At 35.4% G+C, this 24,589-nt stretch overlaps 1 long non-coding RNA gene across 5 annotated transcripts; it reads left to right on the forward strand.

Moving 5' to 3' along the window:
- The first annotated feature begins 6,209 nt into the window (after positions 1–6,209).
- LOC137726383 (uncharacterized) lies at positions 6,210–13,496 on the forward strand. Of its 5 annotated transcripts, none has more exons than XR_011067625.1 (8): positions 6,210–6,373; positions 6,803–6,886; positions 7,046–7,191; positions 7,300–7,442; positions 7,607–7,665; positions 8,619–9,158; positions 12,847–12,977; positions 13,098–13,496. It is a non-coding gene; the product is annotated as an uncharacterized lncRNA (long non-coding RNA). The 5 variants fall into 5 exon arrangements; XR_011067627.1 differs by having other exon boundaries at positions 6,814–6,886; positions 7,295–7,442; XR_011067623.1 differs by having other exon boundaries at positions 6,814–6,886.
- The last annotated feature ends 11,093 nt before the right edge of the window (positions 13,497–24,589 follow it).

A 24,589-nucleotide genomic window follows, 5' to 3' on the forward strand; every position in this document is an offset into this window, starting at 1 on the left:
CAGGAGCTTGGGAGTAGCTCGTTGGGTGAATTTGGACGTCAGGATCGTTGGATGTGGAGTTGGCCGAGTTTTGAAGATTTGGACAGGTATGATTGCGTGATTTTTAGCCCTTAAAACTTGTCTAGATGGGTTCTACTAGCTCTAGGGTTGATTTTGGTGCAAGAAACGTGGAAAAAGGTTGAAAAACGAGCGAGAAATCGTGAGTTGCAGGTTTTCCGGCGACGGCGCCGGCGTCGGGGACTGATTGGAGAAGGAGACGGAATATTCCTGACGCCGTTAACGGCATCAGTTAGGTTTAACGGAATATTCTGTGAGTTTAACGGAATATTCCTGACGGCGTCTGTTGACACCGTCAGTGTGCATGGCACGTGGCCGCGCGTGGGAGCGCGTAGGTCCGTGCCTTGGCCGGCGCGTGGGGGCGCGTGCGGCGGAGGAAAATTATTTTAAAATTATGGTCGTGATCCTGAGGTTGTGTAGGGCACGTTGGTATATTCATTTGTCCATTTTGAGCAATATATGAGAAGTTATTACGAGAAATGGGTTATGTGCTTTAAAGTTAACGTTTTTATAGTTGTTTCGCATTTAGGTGACACGTACCCCGAGGACAAGCGTGCACACGCAAGACAGGGGGGCTACGACCCTTCTACATACCAGTGAGTGGGCTTTTGTTTTCCGTATATACCTATATACATTTATATTCCCAGAAATTGATTTAAAAAGGGTTATTTGCCTTATGCCATGCATGTTATTATTATCGTTTATGCATCATTGCACGCATTAGTAGTGGCATACATATATATATGCATATTGGGTGCTGTGGACGCACAGGTAAGTGTCAGGTAAGTGGTATTCATATTTACTTTCAGCAGTAGTTTGAGAGACTTAGAGAGCCCATAACCTGCACCTCCGGTGTTAGTGCTCCCGCCCAGAGTAGGGCACAGTCCTTCACGTGATGTTCACCTCCCGCACCACACGCTCAGCTTGGATCCAAGTTAGGTGCATAGGCCTGTCGTACAGACCACATTAGGTGGTTCCGACTCGTAGGTGACTCGCGATTATTCGCACAGCCTTCACGTGATCGTAGCACTAGAGCGTATATATATGTTACACCCAGGCCTGTCGTACAGACCACCTTGAGTGGTTCCGACTCGTGGGCAGGTTCAGTTATAGAGTTGAGATTTGAGCTCTAGATGCAGCCGTACAGGTCACGTTAGGTGACTCCGGCTGCCAGATGTTATGATGTTGATATGATTTATACCTGGGCACTTACATATCATTATGAGGTTTTGACATGGCATATTCTTGAGCATGATTGGCATACCCTTGAGCATGTTTGGCATGTTATACGTACATATATATGTTTATTTTTCTGGGAAGTATACAGGTTTTACGGCGAGGGGTTAGAATGTATTTTGCTAAACGGTTTTCAAAGAGCTTTGTTTTTGCCCACTCACGCTTTTGTTTTGCGCCCCTCCAGGTTCTAGTTGCTTAGCCGTTGCGGTGGTTTCCTTTGAGGGCTTTCCGGCGTTCTGACAGACACTCCCCATTGTAGGGTCGCCTTCGGGCGTACTACTGTTGTCGTTTTATTTGGACTGCTATAGACCTGCTCTGAAATTGTATCTCACTTACTAGCACTTATATTAATGCTTTGTATGCTAGTTTTTAATTATTCGTACTTTTATATTACTACTTTATTAGCTTCCGCACGTGCACATGGCTACGTCACCTTTGCGTGACGGCCAGCACACTCCGATCTCGGTCGGGGTGTGTCAATTAGTGTTGTATTTCTCGTGTTTATGTCGTTTTCATATCATACCCAAAATCTTATCGGGTTGTGTTGTGTAAAACTTTTTTTAAAATAAACGGGTAATATGACCCACCCCGTTACTCATTGAAGAAAAAATATTTTAAATTAATAAATAAATGATATAGAATCCAATGTAGCGATTTAATCTCACATAACTGAGACTAAATCCTATGGTTATTGTTTAAGTTGGGTTTTTTTAATTATGCAGAAGTGTGAATATATATATATATATATATAAACAATTGTAAAGATAAGGTTTACAACTTTCGTCATGGGCTCATGTCACATCTCGGCCCGGGGGGACCACTTCTCGGGCCCGCTCCACCATCGTAGTACGATATTGTCCACTTTGGGTCCCGACCACGCCCTCAAGGTTTTGTTTCTGGAAACTCACACGAGAACTTTCCAGTGGGTCACCTATCATGGGAGTGCTCTCGCGCGCTACTCGCTTAACTTCGGAGTTCCTACGGAACCCGAAGCCAGTGAGTTCCCAAAAGGCCTCGTGCTAGGTAGGGATGAGAATATATATATATAAGGATCACTCCCCTGGGCGATGTGGGATGTCACAGCTCAACTCTAAAATTCGCCACTATAATCACAAAAACAATCCACGGTTAAATTTAAATCTAAGGTTTATGGATTATGGTGTCGGATTTCGGAGTTGACCTCTTCACGAAAGTTATAATGCTTGAGTGATTGTATATTCCTTTTTTACATATTTTTTTTCAAACTTCTGCAGTAGTTATCATGGTTTTATTTATTTTGCAGCAAATAAAAACACTATTCATGAGGTTGGAGGGTCTAAAGTTTAAACGACGATATAACTATCGTCTAAGCGTAGAGGATGCAATCATGAGTGTTTATACATTCTTTTAAATTTTTCACAATTGTACATTAATGATTGTGATTTTTTATTTGTTTTGAACTCCCTTAAAAATACTATTCACGAGAGTTTGTATGGCTTTAAAAATTCAAATGCAATGTACCCATCAATTCGAACACGTGCTTCTGCATATTTTTTTTCACATTTTTCCCACTTGTAAATAAGTATAATTTTTTAATGTATTTAGTATTTTTAAATTACTTGATATTTATATTTTTTGAATGTGTTTTAAATTACATAAAACTGTCTCAACTATTTTAACATCTTACTTCACTCAGGGGAGTGGATCATGTAAGCCTTATATGTATATTCCTATCTCTACCTAGCACGAGACCTTTTGGGAGCTCATTGGCTTCGGGTTTCGTAGGAATTAAAAAAAGAAAAACTCTCTTTCTCACTCACTCGCTATCTCCCCTCTCACTTGTCTCCCTCACTCACTCTTTGTTCTCACTTGCAGTGCTACAATGGCAGCTGTGGAGTAAAAAATAATCAAGAAAAATATAGAGGCGACACGTGCATTTTTGGTTTAAAAAGACAAGATTACCCTTGAGACATACCGGGATTTCTATGCACAAGCAGTGGGCAATCATCGCTTAATCAAGTCAAAAGTCCCCAAATCATTCCTTTCTAATTATATTAATTAGCTAATTAATTGATTTATTACCTAACTAATTTATTAATTAGCTAACAAATCATGAATCTCACCCAAAAAACCATCCAAGTGGCCGATCCTCCTCCTCCCAAAGGGGCCAGCCACACCCCTATATAAACACCCTCATTTTCTCCAAAACCTAAGTTCTACACTCTTGCTAATTTCTCTAAATTCTCTAAACACTTTTCCCTCAAAATTCTAACTTTGCATCAGAGGTTCTTTGGCCAAAGCCCCCCGCCCTCTTTCATAGTGGGCGTGTGAGGCTTTTGGGCTTGACCACAAGTGTTGTTTGTTTTGTAGGTGCAATTTTGTCCAAGACCAAGGAGGAAAAAATTTGCATCCACAGCAGCCATGGCTGCCGTGGTCATAGATCGAACTGGAAAAACAGTGCACCTTGAGCTGAAGATATGAGAAGATGAGTCAAATAGTCCACCATTGTGAGAATCCCACCGGATAAGTTCAATCCCTGCACCCGAATTCCGGTTCATGGCATCAACATAGGAGAGCGTGGCGTGATAGAGCTTGTTGGAGTTGCAGGAAACGAGTATGGTGAAGCCTCGAGTCAGGTTCGTGTAGGTGGATAAGGAGCATAGGATAAGGGAGTAGGAGGTGGACCGGGTCGGATTGAATATGTTGTTATAGTTTCGGGTTTTGTTGCAATGAGTCTAGGAGAGCTTGCTTTCGGTGTTGGTAACCATCAAAACGTTCTACGACAAAGTTCCGATTGCAAGGGTGACTGTACGGGTGACATTGTAGTGGAAAGAAAGCTTGTTGGGACTTTAGGAGGGACCTAGATGGAATTTGTTGGGTTTTGAGGGGTAGAATGAGTTTGGAGTTTGGAATTTGGATTCTATGGCCATGGCTGCCATTGTTTCTCTGCAAGTGAGAGCAGAGAATTGAGTGAGGGAGACAGGTGAGAAGAGAGAGTGTAAGTAGGTGAGAAAGAGAGTTTTTTTTTAATTAATTTTAATTGTTAAATAATTAAATAAATAAATAAATTATTAATAATTAATTAATAAATTAATAATAAATTATTAATAAATAAATAATTTAATATTTCAGTTTGGGAAGGAATGGGTCCTACTACTGCCACATCATCATTTAACAATTGAATTAACAGAAAATTTAACGGAGGTCTGATATTGCAACGAATTCATAAATTGGGGTATGACATTGCAACATTGCAATGTTTAAAACATGAGGTATGAGATTGTGATTCAACCCATAGTATAGTTATCACATCCCAACCCAAGCCCCTACCACATCCCGAGCCCGACTCCACTGTAGCACGCTATTGTCCATTTTGGGCCCCTACCACGCCCTCACGATTTTGTTTCTGAGAACTCACACGAGAACTTCCTAGTGGGTCGCCCATCCTAGGAATGCTCTCGTGTGAACTCGCTTAACTTCGGAGTTCCTAGGAACCCGAAGCCAATGAACTCCTAAAAGGCCTCGTGCTAGGTAGAGATGGGAATATACATATAAGGCTTACAGGATCCACTCCCCTGGGCGATGTGGGATGTTACAATCCACCCCCCTTAGGGGCCCGACGTCCTCGTCGGCACATTTCCGTCCAGAGATTGGCTCTGATACCAAATTGTCACATCCCGGCCCAGGCTCCCACCACATCTCGAGCCGACTTCACCATAACACGATATTGTCCGCTTTAAGCCCTTACCACGCCCTCACGATTTTATTTCTGGGAACTCACATGAGAACTTCCTAGTGGATCACCCATCTTGGGAATGCTCTAGCGCGAACTCGCTTAAAAACTAAAAAACTAATAAATAATTAATTTAATATTTCAATGGGAGAAGAAGTAGGCCTTACTCCTGCCATATCATCGTTTAACAAATAAATTGACAAAAAATTTAATGGAGGTTTCACATTGCAACGAATTCATCAGTTGAGGTATGACATTGTAATGTTTAGAACATACGGTATGAGATTGTTGGACCCATAATTGAGGTAGTTTTGTGTAATTTACCCTTTTTTTAATCTCACTTTTAAGAAGATAAAACATTTAGTATGACTGAATGAGAGTGAGTACTTTGTTTTGTCGTTGACTCTAAAATTGAAAGTCTACCTTTTTGCCTATACTATACTAGTTGATTTGAGTTTTAGACAACATATCAAGTAAAATTTATCCCAATAATAATAATAAGAAACTCTCATAATAAAAATAAATGAATAAAACTTTAACTTATGTAGAATAATAATGCAACAATACATATTTAATTTATAATATATATAGATTATGGCTATTGAGTTTTATGGTAAGTCTTTTCAGTAGTTTAAATTATTAAAATATTTTTTCCTTAACGTGTTGAAACAGGATACTTGTGCATAAACCTGTTAAGATCCATTATTAACAGGTTCTTATTGTGTGACCCGATAATAACCTGATTAATTATCGTGTTGACTCGAAACCCGTTATTTACGTGTCATGTTAACGGATCATATAAGTAATTGCTTGGTCTAGTGGGGGAGTAATAATGTGGTTCAAATTCGTTTTTTGCGAGAATCGAATTTAAAACCTTTTACTTATAAGTGAAGACGAATACTATTAGACCATAATACTAATATTAATATTACATTAAGGAAAGAGAGAAAAGGTTAAACCCGTAAAATAGTAAGTTAAAAGATGAAGATCATATGGTCCTATTCAGCAGGAAGTATAAATTACTGTGGGAAATCTACAATAATACTAAAAAGAATCCAAATCTAATCTATACTAAAACTCAAAATCAAATGTGTTACTGTTCATAAGCACAGTGTGCTTCCTATTTAACCCTCAGTTAGTTTGTATTATTTCAAGTCTGCCACTGAAGCGCAATCATAGAGACCAGTTCCAAACATCTCTCTTCTTCCTGCTCCATTGTTAAAAATATGGCTTCAATTCAATTCCCTCCCCTTTTCCCTTGAACGGGAAATCTGAGACCCATAACTCAAGAATTACGTCACCCCTCTCCTTGGCTTGCCGCTCTCCTTATCTCCCGGTGACTCCTTTTCCTCATTGGATTGGATTTGGGTGAGTACTTGGTTGATACTTTAGTCGTCGTTTTGATCAATATTTTCTGCGTTTTTTTCTTTTCGTATGTGGTTTTTTTAAATTTTTTTGGGGGTTTGATGAATGAATTTGTGTGGGAGTTTTTGATGTTTTGTTAATTATGTTGTATTTGGGCCCCTGGGTAAGCTCAGAAACCTTTGTAGATGCCGCATGCATGTAGTTTTTTCTTCAAACATATGAAGAATTGTTAGTCTGCTATACAATTTCCTCTGCCACCTTGGAAAATCAACATGCACAGACATTTTAGAATTCTTCGTTTAAATTTGCAGGGTTTCGGACAGTTTTTCTTTTAAAGTTATGGGTTCTTTTGATATGATTTTTTTTATTTGAATTATTCATTTAATTTTTGAGATCTTTTATCAAATCTCCAAATTGACTCATAATGATTAGGCTTGAAACAGATGCTGTTAATCAGTTTGGTGGAGGAGTTGTTCCACAGCCTCAGGAAGAACAGAGGAATGTTTTTGAAATAAGGTCTGATCGAAACTTTGGTATAAAATTTCACAATTTTTGAGTTTTAAGCCATTCAAATTCACATCTGTCTACATTAATATATTAAGTAGGCTACTTATTGATTTTTTTTTTTGGGATTTTCTGTTTTTCATGGTTTCCTAATCCTTTGTCCGACTTTAGTGTGTAGCTAAGCATACCAGCAAATCAAAAGGTGTTTTTGAGACAGAGGGGTGCTCTGGCTATTCCAATAGTTTCGGTACTGCTGGCATTGGTACCAATCATTGTGTTTGCCTACTGGCGGCGTAAGAAAAAGAGCAAAACAAAAGGTATGAGAAGTAGTCATCCTCTCTGAATTGTTTAACGGTTTGATCTAAATAAAAGCAATGCGATTTCATCTTCATGAATGTCTACAATTGGTTCATGTGATAGCACAGACTACGCGGAGATAGATGAACTTGAGGAAGCTAGGAGACACCCCAAGTTGCAATATTTCGGTCTGAGCACCATTATAGCAGCCACAGATAATTTCTCACCCATTAACAAACTCGGCCAAGGGGGTTTTGGCATTGTTTATAAGGTGAATCCCAATTCAGAAGTCCTACACATTTTACAATTGAATGATTTCTTCTAAGCAGTATACAGTAATTTTGTTCTGGTTCTTCAAGTCTACTGTTTTTTTTTTTTTTTTTTTCTCGTTTTAAAGCATGAAAGCCTAATAGTAATACTGATTCATTACTTCAGGGCCACTTGCCAAATGGTCAGATTATTGCTGTAAAATATGTAGATTGCACTTGAACAAGGTTTGTTTCTTGAATCACATTCATTAGTTAGATTATTAATGTGCTTCGATAGGGGTTTTCAATATGATTTTGTAATTTCCCTTGATTAGAGAACAAAAATTAATAAATCACAAGAAATGGAGCAATTGGAAACTTGGCTGCAAGTTATAAGCCAGAGTCCTTGTTTTAAATAACTATACTACTTTTGTAATGTATACATGTGTAACAAAAATCCAAATCATAATTGAGGTAGCCATCATAGATGACACCACCCAGCTTTTCAATTCTTAATCTTTCAGAGGTGCAGTTAGGTTTGTGATCTTTAGATAGCTCAATTGCCCTTCCCCGCTTCCCCAACATAGCTCGACAATCCCCAGCATTAGCTATTAGCATGGTTATGAAAGAGTACAGCAGCATTCGCAATAAAGTAAACATTGTAGACGCAGATTTAATCATTATTGTTTCAACTTTTTCGATGATTAATAAGCACCAACAATCGTATTTACAGATCTTAATGTTGATTATCATAGACAAATAGTAAGTAAGAGTATATTTAATATGATGGCTTTTGTCAAAAAGAAACTAGGGGAAATTTCGTTTGTATGAGTATGGTTGTCCCCCCATAAAATGCTCCAGGGGAAGGCAAGTTTTCAATTTCACCAATACGATCACAAAGATTATCTGTGCAAATATACTCATCCTCCATGTACTGTTTAGGTCCTTTCTCAGAGCAGCTTCCTGAACATAACACAAATACGAACTCGGCTGTCTCACTTACTGGCAACTTTAATTCCATACTTCCAATATCTGAATCCTAGGCAAAATGAGAGCATAGAAGATTAATAAGTTAATTTTGTTCTTCTTCTTTTACATAGAGGTCTATTAAAGCATACTAATTAAAGCACTTTGTTTAAAGCATTTTGTTTCAGTTAAGGATTATATCATTGACCTCAGAAAATTCTTCATATGCACAGAAATATGTATTGCATGCTACAACGGATCAATAATGAGGCATGCAGTGCAGTTTCGTCAAGGAAATTGAAAGGTAGTATTAGGCATCCTTATGTACGTGTTCATACCAACAGTAGTATTAGGAATGGCATGTTTATGATTTCATATTTATGAAATTAATTTACTCACATCTTTATCAATCGATTTACCTTTTTTTTTAGAATTCTTCGTTTAAATTTGCAGGGTTTACGACAATTTTTCTTTTAAAGTTATGGGTTCTTTTGATATGATTTTTTTTATTTGAATAACAAAGCAATGTTTTTGAAATAAAGTCTGACCGAAACTTTTCTATAAAATATCGCAATTTTTGAGTTCTAAGCCATTCAAATTGGTTTGTTAAGTAGGTTACCTATTGAGTTTTAAGCCATTCAAATTCACATCTGCCTACATTAATCTATTAAGTAGGTTACCTATTGATTTTTTTTTTTGGGATTTTGTGTACATAGTGCTGTGTTGGAGCCAGCAATGCAAGGGCGAGATCTGATTGGTTGCACATGAACAAGGTTTGTTTCTCGAATCACATTCATTAGTTAGATTTTTAATGTGCTTTGATAGGGGTTTTCAATATGATGTTGTAATTTCCCTTGATGAGAGAAGAAAAATTAATAAATCACAAGAAATGGAGCAATTGGAAACATGGCTGCAAGTGATAAGCCAGAGTATTTGTTTTAAATAACTATACTACTTTAAGTGATGACTGTTGATTAGGCCTGGCAAACGGGTCGTGTCTATCGTGTTCGTGTCGTTTTCGTGTAACACCTGTTATCTTAACGGGTCGTGTCGTGTCACACTCGTTATCTTAACGGGTCCTTAACAGGTCGTGTCACTTTACCCAACGGGTAAAGTGACCCGACCCGTTATGACCCATTATGACCCGTTAAGAAAAAAATATATTTTTTTTAAATTTGCACATACCACACATTGCCACATAAATATTACTTCAAAACATTAAAACATTTCTCGTTCAAGTACTATATCTACACTCGAAAATCCAAGCATATACAAACAATTTTGACGGTTTGGATCGTTGAAATTAGTTTTGGAGAATTCATAAAACGATAGATTGACTAACACTTAGAGTTTATTTATACTTTCATTAAGTATAACATAAGATTTTGTGGTATCCACTTGTGTAATATTTTAAATTGAAGCTCGAATTCATTCATTGTATTCATATAGGGTCAAGGAGTGTAGTTATAAAAAATCATCAAAATCGGAGTTAAAATAACCGTTAAATCGTGATTTTTCGTTTATAACCGTTGAAAAGCTTTGTCCCGTTACTTGATCTCTGAATGTTTTTTTTTTTGTGAAAGCTGATGTGATCTCCAAGCATATACAAACAATTTTGACGGTTTGGATCGTTGAAATTAGTTTTGGAGAATTCGTAAAACGATAGATTGACTAACACTTAGAGTTTATTTATACTTTTATTAAGTATAACATAAGATTTTTTGGTATCCACTTGTGTAAATATTTTAAATTGAAGATCGAATTCTTTCATTGTATTCATATAGGGTCAAGGAGTGTAGTTATAAAAAATCATCAAAATCGGAGTTAAAATAACCGTTAAATCATGATTTTTCGTTTATAACCGTTGAAAAGCTTTGTCCCGTTACTTGATCTTTGAATGTTTTTTTTTTGTGATTTTTTACTGATGTGATCTCCAAGCATATACAAACAATTTTGACGGTTTGGATCGTTGAAATTAGTTTTGGAGAATTCGTAAAACAATAGATTGACTAACACTTAGAGTTTATTTATACTTTTATTAAGTATAACATAAGATTTTGTGGTATCCACTTGTGTAAATATTTTAAATTGAAGATCGAATTCATTCATTGTATTTATATAGGGTTAAGGAGTGTAGTTATAAAAAATCATCAAAATCGGAGTTAAAATAACCGTTAAATCGTGATTTTTCGTTTATAACCGTTGAAAAACTTTGTCCCGTTACTTGATCTCTGAATGCTTTTTTTTTGTGATTTTTTGTTAATGTGATCTCCAAGCATATACAAACAATTTTGACGGTTTGGATCGTTAAAATTAGTTTTGGAGAATTAGTAAAACGATAGATTGACTAACACTTAGAGTTTATTTATACTTTTATTAAGTATAACATAAGATTTTGTGATATCCACTTGTGTAAATATTTTAAATTGAAGATTGAATTCATTCATTGTATTCATATAGGGTCAAGGAGTGTAATTATAAAAAATCATCAAAATCGGAGTTAAAATAACCGTTAAATCGTGATTTTTCGTTTATAACCGTTGAAAAGCTTTGTCCCGTTACTTGATCTTTGAATGTTTTTTTTTTGTGATTTTTTGCAGATGTGATCTCCAAGCATATACACACAATTTTGACGGTTTGGATCGTTGAAATTAGTTTTGGAGAATTCGTAAAACGATAGATTGACTAACACTTAGAGTTTATTTATACTTTCATTAAGTATAACATAAGATTTTGTGGTATCCACTTGTGTAAATATTTTAAATTGAAGATCGAATTCATTCATTGTATTCATATAGGGTCAAGGAGTGTAGGTATAAAAAAATCATCAAAATCGGAGTTAAAATAACCGTTAAATCGTGATTTTTCGTTTATAACCGTTGAAAAGCTTTATCCCGTTACTTGATCTCTGAATGTTTTTTTTTTTGTGATTTTTTGCTGATGTGATCTCCAAGCATATACAAACAATTTTGACGGTTTGGATCGTTGAAATTAGTTTTGGAGAATTCGTAAAACGATAGATTGACTAACACTTAAAGTTTATTTATACTTTCATTAAGTATAACATAAGATTTTGTGGTATCCACTTGTGTAAATATTTTAAATTGAAGATCGAATTCATTCATTGTATTCATATAGGGTCAAGGAGTGTAGTTATAAAAAATCATCAAAATCGGAGTTAAAATAACCGTTAAATCGTGATTTTTCGTTTATAACCGTTGAAAAGCTTTGTCCCGTTACTTGATCTCTGAATGTTTATTTTTTATGATTTTTTGTTGATGTGATCTCAAAGCATATACAAATAAGTTTGACGGTTGGGATCGTTGAAATTAGTTTTGGAGAATTCGTATGCCATCAATCAAGTTCTGTGTGTGTGTGTGTATATATATATTTATTAAGTAGATTTAAATCTATTTATTTTTTATGTATAAATTATAATTGACTGGTTTACGGAATAGTACATACATCATGTGTCACGTGTGTCATTATAAAAATAGTGAGATATGTCATGACAGTCATGTGTGTGATAAAAAGTTAATAACTTAAAAAAAAAAAAAAAAAAAAAAAAAATTCTCACCACTTCTATTAATTTTCATTTTTCCCTCTCTTTTTTGTTTCCTTTTCAACTTTTTCTTATCATTTTCACTTTTCCCTCCAACATCTTTCCCTAATTCCCTCACTTTTTTGTTTTATTTTCAATTTTTCTTAACATTTTCATTTTCCCTCCATTTTTTTTTTCAAAAAGGGCAGCAAGTTGGCAACGGCAAGAAATTGATTATTGAAATTTTGAATGGAAAGAAATCACGTCAAATTTCAATGGATGCAAAATCATGCAATGCATCATGCATATTAAATTATTAATTAATAATTATTATAGTTTTTATAAAATTTAATATATATATATATAATTATTATAGATAGACTTAATATTTTGGGGGTATAATTATTATAAATTTTATAGTTAATTTAATATATATATATATATATATTATAATTTTTAGGGGTATAAAATTGTAAAATTAATATATATAATTATTACAGTATTTTTTTAGGGTTATAAAATTATAAAAATAATATTCTGCTTATCATGTATCGTGTTACCCACGTGTATACCCGAACCAACCCGTTATCTTAACAGGTGCTTATCGGGTTACCCGATAACGACCCGATTCGTTATCGTGTCGACCCAAACACCTGTTAATTTCATGTCGTGTCGTGTCGGATTATCGGGTCATGTCAGAAATTGCCAGGCCTACTGTTGATATGGTATGCCTAAAAATATTTGAGGCCTAAGAAGCATCTCCAAAGGAGATATCAAAATGTCCACATAAGTTACGTGACGATGATATGGATTGGCAGCAAGGGGGTTGCTGTCAAATTTGACAGCAGCTTTAAATAATTTTTTTATTATTTTTATCTCCTCTCTCACTCGATTCTCCTTCCCTTCTTCCTTTTTCTCAGAACCAAACCCAGAAATCCAAACGGGTCAGCACTATGTGGGACCTTTCGAGTTCCGGTTACAGAACGAGGGCAACACTCCACGGAATATTCTGGAGTAAATCATATGGCACAAGGACACTCAAGTCACTCAGGTAAAGTCGTCAGCTTTGCGTTTTCGTGAATTGGGTTGCTCAAAAAATCGAAAGATTTGGTCTAATTTTGTTCACATGTTGAGTTGCTAATTTTGATTACTGCTAATGAAATTGATTCAGTTGAAGCAGAGGCATTCTCTGTATTCATTGAAGAAAGATCTTGACAATGCTCCTCCGGTGAGGGATTTTGTTGGAGCTCTGAGGGCAGCGCATTCACGAACTGGTCCGAGTGGGAGTTTTTTCAATGAACTGGTCTTGATAATGTAATAAAATAATAGTTTAACTCGACATATCGAGTGGAGTGCAAAACATACAAATATGTCAAAATGCCACATAAGCTGTCAAGTTTTAAATTTTAGGTTCAAAATTTGACGACTCCTTTGGAGATGATCTAAACATTTAACACTTAATTAATTTAGCTTCAAATTATTTTATTTTCTGTCATAAAAAAATTAGCCTAAGGATTTAACATTCTATAAATTGAGGTTCTTTGAATCGTTATTGATATTGGTTTCTGCATTTGGTGTTAGTTTCAAATGTGACTCTTATGTGTTTTGCTTCATTTTCGTTTACTTATTGTTAATTATTTAATAATTGACTCTTTTTTTTTCTTAGGATTCTCAGTTAATTATCTGTTGTTTAGAGTTTGAACATTTTTATGCTATGTTAAGAGGGTGTAGAACTAGCAAACGCAATCAAATAATACAAGAAGGCCATTTTGTTGGTTCTTCTAGTGGCATACAAGTTTGTGATAAACCAAGCTTGGAAAATCAAAACAAAAGACAAAAAATTCTTGACAATGTGTGTTGCAACAGTATAAACACAGTCCAAACAAGTGCCAATGTCATTACATTTGATAATTCAAATCAAATTAGTAAAGGTCAAGCCAATTTTCAAAAAAAACAGACAAGGTAATTATCTATTTAACTTACAATTTATTTTGAGTCGTTTATGGGTATTATTGTGTTACTAATTAGTTGCATTTTTTTTTCTTATTTTTCGCCCTTTTCCACACTTATTTATTTATTTTTAAATAGGCAATATTGTGGAATATGTGGACTTGGGAGACAAGAATTACAAGTGCCTATTTGAAAAATCGAAAGATTTGGTCTAATTTTGTTCACATGTTGAGTTGCTCTAACACGGAACTATATCTTATAAATATCGCATAATATAGGTATGAATATTTCATTTGGGTTGTCGATGAGGCCAACAGGAAAATCTAGAGATAGAGTTGAAACTTCGTCGTTTTGCTCCGTACTTGCCTACTGCTTCCTTTCTCCTCTGGTTTTTTATGACCTAAAAAAGCAGTAATGAATGATGAGGTGGGTTTTGATTTATATATGCAAAGTGTCCGTAAGTGCTGCTTATGATACTTTTGTTGGGGATCCTATTACTATGTACTAGCTTGGCACCAATGAGTTTTTTATTTGATATGAGAGAAATTGAGGAATGAGAAATTGTTTTTTGCTTATGCTTTTTTTTAGGTGTGTACTAAATTGGATGGCTAAGACAAAATGTGAACAAATCTTGCTTTTTAATTTTTGTGTGCCTGCAAATCATATGCAGTTTAGATTCATTCAATTCTTTAGTGATCGAGTTCTATTTTTAATTTTTTTTTTCAGTTCATCGTTGTCGTACATGACAAAGGAGACACTATTAACGGAAGGAGTTACACATATGGGTGTATTTAGTGGAACAAATTTTACTTTTTGAGATTTGTGCAGTTTTAAATGTTAAAATCTCCTTGAGATAGGACCATAGCTTTTGAAGAACAATCCATGAGGATGGCATACTAACATCCTCCATCTTTGGCATGTAATATGTGAATGTAAATAGTACTCTCTGGCTATGGCTATGGCGTACTCTCTCGTACATATTTTCTCATGTATATATGCCCTACTTTTTACACGTTTAAGGCAGTTTTGAAACCCGCAGCATCGTGCGGCCTTCACTGCTTGTTCATTCTAATACTCACAATGGTACGTTGGTCTAGTTCTTTTTCTTTCTTAGGGAGTTTCTATACCTTGTTCAAAAATAACTGCAATGTATTCCCAAAAATAAAAACACAATAAATTGAAATCAAATTATGTGTAATCATGATATATTATTAGTATTTGGGATTCTCCAAATCCATGCCTTCCTTTCGTGATTATCCATCGCAAGTGAGGTCAAGCTAAATGTGAAACAACCCAAAACGAGTATCATAATTGTGTCACACAAGAAGCATGAATGTGACTCAAAAATATGTTTCACATGTTCTTGTTACCAAAGCAAATCAAATATGGGTGTGTATAAAGTGCGGATGAAGCGTGCGGATCATCCGTGCAAACAACGATCTAACGGCTGAGAAGGGACAAGCTCACAAGTAGAATTGGGTTGTTGTGACCCGGTCCAACTAAAAAATTTTAAATTTTTTATTAAGTTTGTATCTTTTGTCTAGGGTAGAGAAACATGGAGCAAGAAGGAAAGAGGGATTTTTGTGCACATTGAAGAGGAAAAGAGAGGGGAAGAGAGGCAGAGAGAGGGAGTTGGAGTTAGAAACGGATTTGAGGTGGATTGAACTTTTGAACGAGCATCATAATTGTTTGTCGTACACGCAACATGAATTGTGACCCAAAAATATGTTTCACATGTTAAGCAAATCAAATATATTTCTTCTGTGAAAGTGATGGGAGCTTTTTACTTATAGGTTGAGGATGCAAATTTCTTTCTCTTTACTCTTGGACAAAATTGTAGCTACAAACAAAAAACACCTTAGGTCAAGGCCAAGTGCCTCACGCGCCCATGATGAATTGGGGGGGGGGGGGGGTGGCTTTGGCCGAAGAACCTCCAATGTCAATGTTAGAACTTTAAAGGAAAAATGTTTGGAGAATTTAGAGAGTTTTGCAAGAGAATGAGAATTGAGTTTTGGAGAGAATGTGGGGGTTTATATAGGGGTGTGGCCGGCCCTCTTGGGAGAGGAAGGACCGACCACTTGGATGGTTTTGTGGGTTAGGTTCATGATTTGTGGTTAATTAGCTAATTAATGGAATAATTAATTAATTAGTTAATTAATAGAATAAAAGAGGAATGATTTGGGGGTTACCTTGTGGAGAATATATGATGAGGATGGATGAAATAGGTTATAAATAAATACCTATTTTGGGCACTTTTGACTTGATTGAGCAATGATTGTCCACTGCTTGAGCGTAGGAATTCCGGTGTGTCTCGAGGGTAATTTGTCATTTTCACCCAAGAATTCACGTATCACCTCCATATTATTCTTTATTATTTTTAGCTCCACAGGTCCTATTAAAATCTTCCCCTTAACTCAAACCCCAAACACTCAACAACATAAATCATGAATCTCTCTCTCTCTCTCTCTCTCTCTCTCTGAATGCCAGGCTGCAACACCAAATCATTTTGACTCTCTCTCTCTTGTGAATGGCAGGTGGCCATACCAAATCATTTTGACTCTCTCTCTCTGAATGGCAGGCTGCAATACGAAATCATTTTGATATGCAATTCTTGTTAGAGTATGGGAAGCAAATATGCTTCATATTTTATTTTTATTGGTTCATTTAACCAAACGATATTAAGTGCTAGTTTGACGTCTATATTGGCCTATCTTGGACAATCTACTAGATTCATTGACTGATGAATAAAAATATGATTGTCAATTTGCATATTTTGTCCAAGTGAAGGTAGAAGATTAATAAGTTATGAAAGCCCTAACAAACAGAAATTAGTTATGAACAATCATAAAACCAAATATTATTAAAAACATAGATAGCAAACACATTCTAAATAAACTTGAATCTTCAAAACCTAGCTAAGTTCCAAATAGATGCGTTCTTCTCTTCCTCCCCTCTCTCAAACCCCTAATGGCTAAAAAGCCTTATTTATACTACTACAAAATAAAATCCTTACTAGAAAAAGTTTTCTAAAAACTAGGAAACATAATAGAATAAGATAACAAGGAAATACATTCATATTCTAACTTTGAAAAATTTGTCCAGCCACAAAGAATCCCACGTTTCTGGATCTTCAAGGCTCTAGAACAGGCCAAAACGACTTGAATTAAAGCTTGAGATGTCCCGAACATAGTTGCAGAAGACCTCAAACCCAAAAGATATCATCTTGGATGCCAAAAAGCCCAAATAAGCCCAAAACGTCACTTTGACAACACTGTGCGCTGCTCTTTTATTTCATTGTCATAAATAAATCGTTCAGTAGAAAAATCTGAAACTTTGATACAATCAAGTTGAGAGACACATGAACATCCTCCAATTAGAATCACTCCAAAATTCGTTTGTTTGAATAGTTTTTGCTCAAGAAGAAATCAAATGTCCTACATTGGAAATATAATTCAAAGTATCATAATTCTCACAAAATAACTAATAAACTAACAGTAAGATTAGGGAAAAAAATATAATCGGAAGTCGACTCATCAGGCACCCTTGGCCTCTGCCGCTCAATGTTCGTGAACCCAGAGGGAGAATTGAAGAAAATGACGTTGTCCTCTCCATCGTCAACGTGGCATGGCTTATTAGTCCCTGGAATCTAATTTTTTTTTAACGTGGTTGACATCAGCATGACATTAGATCACTCAGGCGCTAGGTCAGTCCAGAATTGCCTGATTTGGTAGTCTAGTAGTCTTGGGCTCACATGTAGCTGACTGATTGGATTGGGGCAGACATGAATGTTGAGGTTTTGGGGAATTCAATTTCCCATTCGCTTTAGTAATTGGGTAGGGGTGGAATTGCTCTAAGAGCATCTTTGTTGGCAATTAGGTAAGGGTAGATTTGCTCTAAGAGCATCTCTTTTGGGAAGATGCAAATTTGACATGCAAAAGGAAGTTCTACTCTAATGAGATAAATGTAAATTTAAGATCCTATTTAATTTTATCCCATTGATTGGCGAGTCCCACTATCAAAAGATGTAAATAGAGGTTTTTATTTATATTTTCACCCAAGATATATATTTTATATCTCTCAATTGGAGAGTTTTTCCGGCCAACCAAAAACGTAAAGTACATATTTCAAGACATTTGGCATCTCGAATGGGAATAGCGTCATGACAGTTGATAGTATAAAGAAATTTTAAGTGAAGTAAACATTTTTTTTGTGAACCTTATGTAAAATATGATTCCTCGATTGATTATGTACATTTGTTGGAAATTATATATTATAATTAATATAATAATATTTAATTTTTGTATCAATGAAAACTAAGAGTCATGTGTCATAGTTGAATTCAAATTCATGAGTTGTATCTGTTTGTTGAAACTTTAGGCAACAATCATAATGTTTCAAAAATGGTGGCTGGAGTTCTATATAAACTCAAGCATCCCACCCATCTAATAGAATTAAGAGAAGAGTTTTCTCCAATGTCTTAGTAAAAATCCGAGTCGTGTCTTGAGAATACAGAATATATGAAGTTCGCCAGAGTCGAAGATTGAAGTGCTTTGACTTCGGATTATAAATTGTTGAATCCTAGGAGATGGACACCTACTGAACTACAAGCACAAGAGTAGGGGCGAAATTCTATCTTTAGAACATTGCATTTATGCAACCCTCAAACTCCAAGTTTGTCAAATTTTCTAACTTTCTCTCTAATTGTTTGTATTAATCTCATACATAAATTAATGTTGTGAATTTTTTTTTTATGATTATTATTAATAGAATTCTTGTGTTATTTTCATATTTTCTAATATTGCTCCAACATAAATATTACAGTAAATACAGTACTACTAAACCCATATGTGGTAGAAATTCTAAAGTAATTACTATGAGTTAACTTGGCATATAAGGAAAAAAAAATTAATAAATAGGGAAAAAAAAAAGGTCTACTGTCGCTGAGCGGCACTCCTCGCCCCCAACAAACACCACCACCCTACTATTTAGTTCAGATGACACCACTCTTCTGTCTCTTTATGTTTCTCTCTCTCTTTCCTTCCTCTTTCTCTCCCTCTCGATCTTCTTTCTCTATCCTCGTTGGTACGGCATGCCGACTAATCGGAGCCCATAATTGCCCATAATTAGACAGCTTTAGTCCGACAAACTAATCTTAAGTTCGTTAACTATACTACTTGCCTCCCAAGTAAGAGACCCCTATTCATGTCCAATTACGATATCTTGGGGATTAGGCAACACAATCATACTCTTAGGAAGATTAGATATCTTATCCTAGATACACTCCAATTTAATAGGGACTACTCTCTCAAGATCTCTATAAATACCCTAGCTTGGGTATTTATCTAGAGAGAACAAATATCCCTTTGATCTCCAATAACTTCTCTCTAATCATCTATACACATATTCTCACCGTTCGTCTACGCAAAGACATGGAGAAGCATCTCCTAAGTCTAGGCACCTTCATCAAGGATGATTCACAATGTTACACATCACACCATTCCTTCTCTAGAACTACATCAGTGATTCGATTGTCCAATCCCAAAGAAATGCAGGCAATCTGATCCGGATTTATTCACACCCCAAATCAACCCCATTCACCCTTCATTAGAGTCCATGGGTAATTCCGACTGAATATCTCCTTTGTCCATGGATGTGTGCAAAATTGATTTCAACACCGAACTCTCACAAGCATACAAAATCATTTAACTTTCGCATTAGTCCATATAGTCTATATACTAAATTTCTTGTCAAACTGATAACAAAATACCATTTCTTATCATTTCTTCTCAAACTCCAACACAAAATCAAGACATCTTTTTGAGAGGTTTGTGGTGTTTTTTTATACCTCTCATTGTCTATCCCAAATACTGAAGAGTAAAAAAATCTCTGTGGGATCGATCTCGTATTTGCATATATTTCTATAATTGATTCGTGCACTTGCGAGTTTAATTTGGTTTAAATTAATCTATTATTTAGGTTAGTTTAAATTTACATCACTAAACTACAACCAAACCCAAGTTGTCTCATAAAAAACATATAAGTTGTTCATGAGTTTTATGAATCGAACATGTCAAAGCTCAAAATCGGCTCATTTTTCTAACAATCTTAATTGTTTGTTTACCGCACCTCGTTTTACTTACGAACCGAGCTTGAGCGAGCAAAATACGAGATGAGTATGAGCCGACTTGAACCGTCCGAGCTGATGTACAACCTCATTCATACAAGGCTACATAAGAAAATAAAATGAGTTAAGAATTCAATCCATTCGAATCAAACCAAACAAACTTTTGTCAAACTGGATAAAATAATAATTTAAAATAATAAATAAAAAAACCATACACCTGTTAAAATCTTCCACCTCTTCTTCCAAATTCGTGAAATGTGTTGCTTGTGGACAATTACAGAGCAAGTACCTTTCAAGTTTCCACTATAACTTTTAAATTGACAAAGCCCACTTTTGCCTAATGTTTACTGGTTAACAAATGGTATTGGCAATTGACCTTTTATTTTTTGCATGTAGCCAATTTTTTTTTTTCATTTATAATTCACATTAATCACAAATAGAAAGAGTTTTATCGATAAAAAAAAAACATATAACAAGAAGAATTTGATGTGAGGGAGTTCTAACGGATAAGTTTGCAAAATCTCACGTAGGTGGCAGTGGCACACTGTTACGCTTGAGAATTCAGCTGGTAAAAAATAAAAATGAGAGTTCCAGTAGTAATTTCGCACATGCAAAAAAAAGTCATACCGTACTCGTGTCTGTGAAGGTAATATGGCGAACACATATATAGATGGAACCAATTTACCACACATAAAATGAAAAAATGAAACTCCCGCATGCGGATCATGCTTAATAAGAGAGAGTGCAACTAAACTCACTTTATTGTTTTATTTTCTCACCCACATTATAAATTCACCCACTATGAAATATTACAAAAATTAATATGTTATTTCTACCCCTACCATTATTCCTAAAATAACCTTTAATATATCTAAATTCTTTTTTTATTTAAAAAAATTATCAAAAAGAAACAATCGACCTCTCGTACTCGCCATCGAAGAGAGCAAAACGGGAGGGGGACGACGAGAAAGAAGCAGGGGAGAGACAGAGAAACGGGGGACTAAAAAACTAAATGATCGGAGAGAGATGTGAGAAATAGGTCGGAGGTTGGATGTCTTTCTCCTAGTACTCTCCTTCGTGTGGGTGCATGTGCTGTTGGATCTGGTTATCTCCAGGTTGACCGACACGTAAGTCTCGGCCCCTCCCTCCTTCCCCTGCAATTCACAGTCTTAGTCCATTCCCAGAAGCACTAATTCCATGAGTTGAATTGGGGTTTTTTTTTTTTTTTTTTTTGATAAATGTTGTTGGAGATCTCCAACTTCCCTGATTCAATGTTGATGGAGACGGGGGATAGAGAAACAGGGTGGGGAGGGAAAAGTTTGCTGGGCCAATTGTAGTTTTTATTTTTTATTTTTTTATTATAACTACAAGAACATTATAATGAATTTATAAATAGGGGTCTAAAAGTCTTTTTAAATAAGAGTAAATATGTCATTAAAATTTTTATAAAAAGGTGGATGAAAAAATAAGACATTGAGATGGACTTAGTACCACTCATAAGATATTGGAGTTTTTGGAGTACTTTAGAATTATAGAAAGGCCCATGAGGGCCACGATCCGGCGCGTTCAACGAGAAAACAACAATTTTAAGTCAAAGTACGTAATAGGGATGTTTTATCTATACACTTATTTTTACATCTTACACACCCTCTTAATTTTCAACTGCTAAATCGAATGAATTGAAGAAAATCAAATGACATAAATTAAGAAAATGTGTGTGAGATGTAAAAATAGATGTATGAATATCACATCCCTATGTTGTACTTGAACACAAAATCCCATTCTACTGTAATCCATTGATGATGATGATGGAGTTGCTCCCTTCCCTGTGAAATTCGTTTTATATGAGTTCTTAAATTAATTTTAATGTAGATTAAATTATCATTTTTTGAACAAATGGAAAACTAATGACAATAGCTTGAAAACTTTGAGTTTTAATCAAAATGTTAAAAATGTGTTGTAAGTGAATAGTATCATGAGTGACTTTTTAGAGTAAAAATATCTTTAACGTTAAAAGTGAACAGTACCAGTCATCTTGATTTTTACAATCATGCTACCACCAAAAGATATTAGTATTTTGTATTCAAATTACACTTTGATTTTACAAATTGAATATCAATGAAATTGATTTACTTGATCAATGAAGAGGGAAGATGGAGTACATTACTCCTCTTGGTTTTGATTACTTAGCAAATAGGAATGAGCAAGGTGACCGCTACAAACCCACTCATGCCCATAACATGACTCGACTCACGTGCACAACACATCTACAACATAAGACATGCAGCTGCTATAACAACTATCATTCATATAGCGTATGAGTTAGTTTAAATGTTAACTGTTCATTACAAACAATAACATAAGAACAAATAAACTCATAAATTCAACATTTAAACAAAGTGTAATTTGCACAAATGTTTATATCTTTTGTACAATTCTAGGGCTTTGAGTGTTAGAAGATATTCATCTCTCAATGTATATCGCTCTAATTTATTTTATCTTGACTTTTAATCTTCAGTTGGGCTCTCTAGATCACATAGGTTTCCTCCTCTTCGGTTAGAATTTTTTTTAGTTCACTTATATTATATTTTAATCCTGATACTTTTTCTTTGTTAATAAATTAATTAGTTTGTAAAAAGAATCTTTATTACTAAATTTACAAAGAGCCCATTTGAAATTTTGCCCGCGGCATTTGAAAACTAAGGGCCAACCTTGCACTCAGTAAATCCAATTGCATAAAACCCTAATAATTTTATAAATTCAATTTCATCTAACTTTTTTTTATCTATAATATTCAAACCAATTAGTTACAAACTTACAAATGCACCCAAAAAAAAAAAAAAGAGAGTGTATGGTTTTGAAAATTGGGATCTCCTTCTTCTTGAACGCGTGAACCATTTCTTCATATGAAATTTTGAGAATTTTTTTTTAATTTAATCACTTTGTCGAATTATTGTGTTTGGGTGTAATAAAAATTATTTAAATTGATAACTATTTGGGCCCAAAATATTGGTGTGGGCCGAGTTAGGAGTTGTTCTCGGCTCGGCAGTATGTTTCTAGAACCATCACGAATTCTGGTTATTATAGGCCGCTTGGTAAAGATCGGCCGAGTCCTAGCATGAGGCAGATTGATGGGGTAAGTCGAATCCTAGTATAATAAGGAGTCTCAATGGAATAAGGATGCTGAGATTCGAGAAGTGAACATGGCTGGATAAAGAGGTTGCTTCGGAGTTCTAATGGAGGTAGGATTGGCCAAGACCTGGTTAGATTAGGTTAAAGAATCCTAATCCGAGTGTAGTTTTGGTTCAGCCATGATGAAATTGGCTACTATAAATAAGAAGGGGGTGCATCATTCTAAAGCCCCTCCAATTCAACATACAAACTGCCCTGTGCAAACTCTCGCTCAACGCAAAACCTCTCAACAACCTTGAGATTTTTATTTTCTTTTTCTGCCAACACATCTTCAGTTTGAATAAATAGCACTGTGAAGGCAATCGATGACATCTTTAGTTTGGATAAACAACACTGTTGCCGTAGAATCAGCCGACCCCATAGCACTTTCAGTTTGGATAAACAACACTTTGTTTAGGCCGATTGGTTATCTATCCAAGTCTCGGTCAAGAAGGATCTTCGAGTCCTTGTTGGCAGAGGTCATTTCATTAGCCTTCTCGGCGAAGTGAGGTGTTACAGATTGCTGGGCTCAACACATTGAATACCAAGTTGTTTTATGATTAGATACTCACAAGTTTTAGAGTTTGGCATTCTGACGGCCGAACCACATTTACCATCAAGACGTACATTTCTTTTGAGTACATCTCCATATAGTTTGGTACCGGTTCGGTGTGTTTATACTCTTACGAATATAATCACCGTGACCGAACCCGGTGCCAACAATCCATGAACTTCGCAAGACTAGCAGCCATGTCTTCAAGCTCTAGAATACGAAGGCCGAGACGTGTTCCTTCCTCGGCCGCAGTTGCAAGATCAAGAAGTCAGCAGTGTGCTCAACGCGGCATCAACACATTTTACTCCTCGGCCGACGAGTTGGCACGCCTTGCATCAACCAAATGACGTAGTTAACTTATTAATTACTCGACCTGCGCACCACGTAGGCTTGGTAGTTTTTAGGGTCAACAATAACTTAATATACTATAAGATTAATTTAAGAAATTATATGAAAAAGAATTGGCTATGGTAAAAATCCAAGCAAGGACAAAATCCATAGTCTAAAGAAAAATGCTTAAGTATTGCAAAGTCAAATAAAACGTCTAAAGGATGTCATTAGGGATATGATTAACCCAAGGTGGGTGCCTCGTCAAAACCTCGTTAGGTAGCAAAAACCAAGTGGAAAAATGCTCCTAATCGTAGGGGAAAATAGTACATTAAGATCAAGCAAGTATACTTCAAGATACTTCCCTTGAGTTTTGACATAATTCCAAAGAGAAATAGCAATGTTACAACTCAAAAAGTTTACGCATACCAATTCCTTGAACAAACTTCTGAAACATCGCCTTCAATAGTGATTTGGTGAAGAGGTCGGCCATAATATCTTATGAACGGATTTGTGTGACTTTAATCTTCTGATGTTC

This window comes from Pyrus communis, chromosome 2 (genome assembly GCF_963583255.1).
Source record: "Pyrus communis chromosome 2, drPyrComm1.1, whole genome shotgun sequence".
NCBI lineage: Eukaryota > Viridiplantae > Streptophyta > Magnoliopsida > Rosales > Rosaceae > Pyrus > Pyrus communis.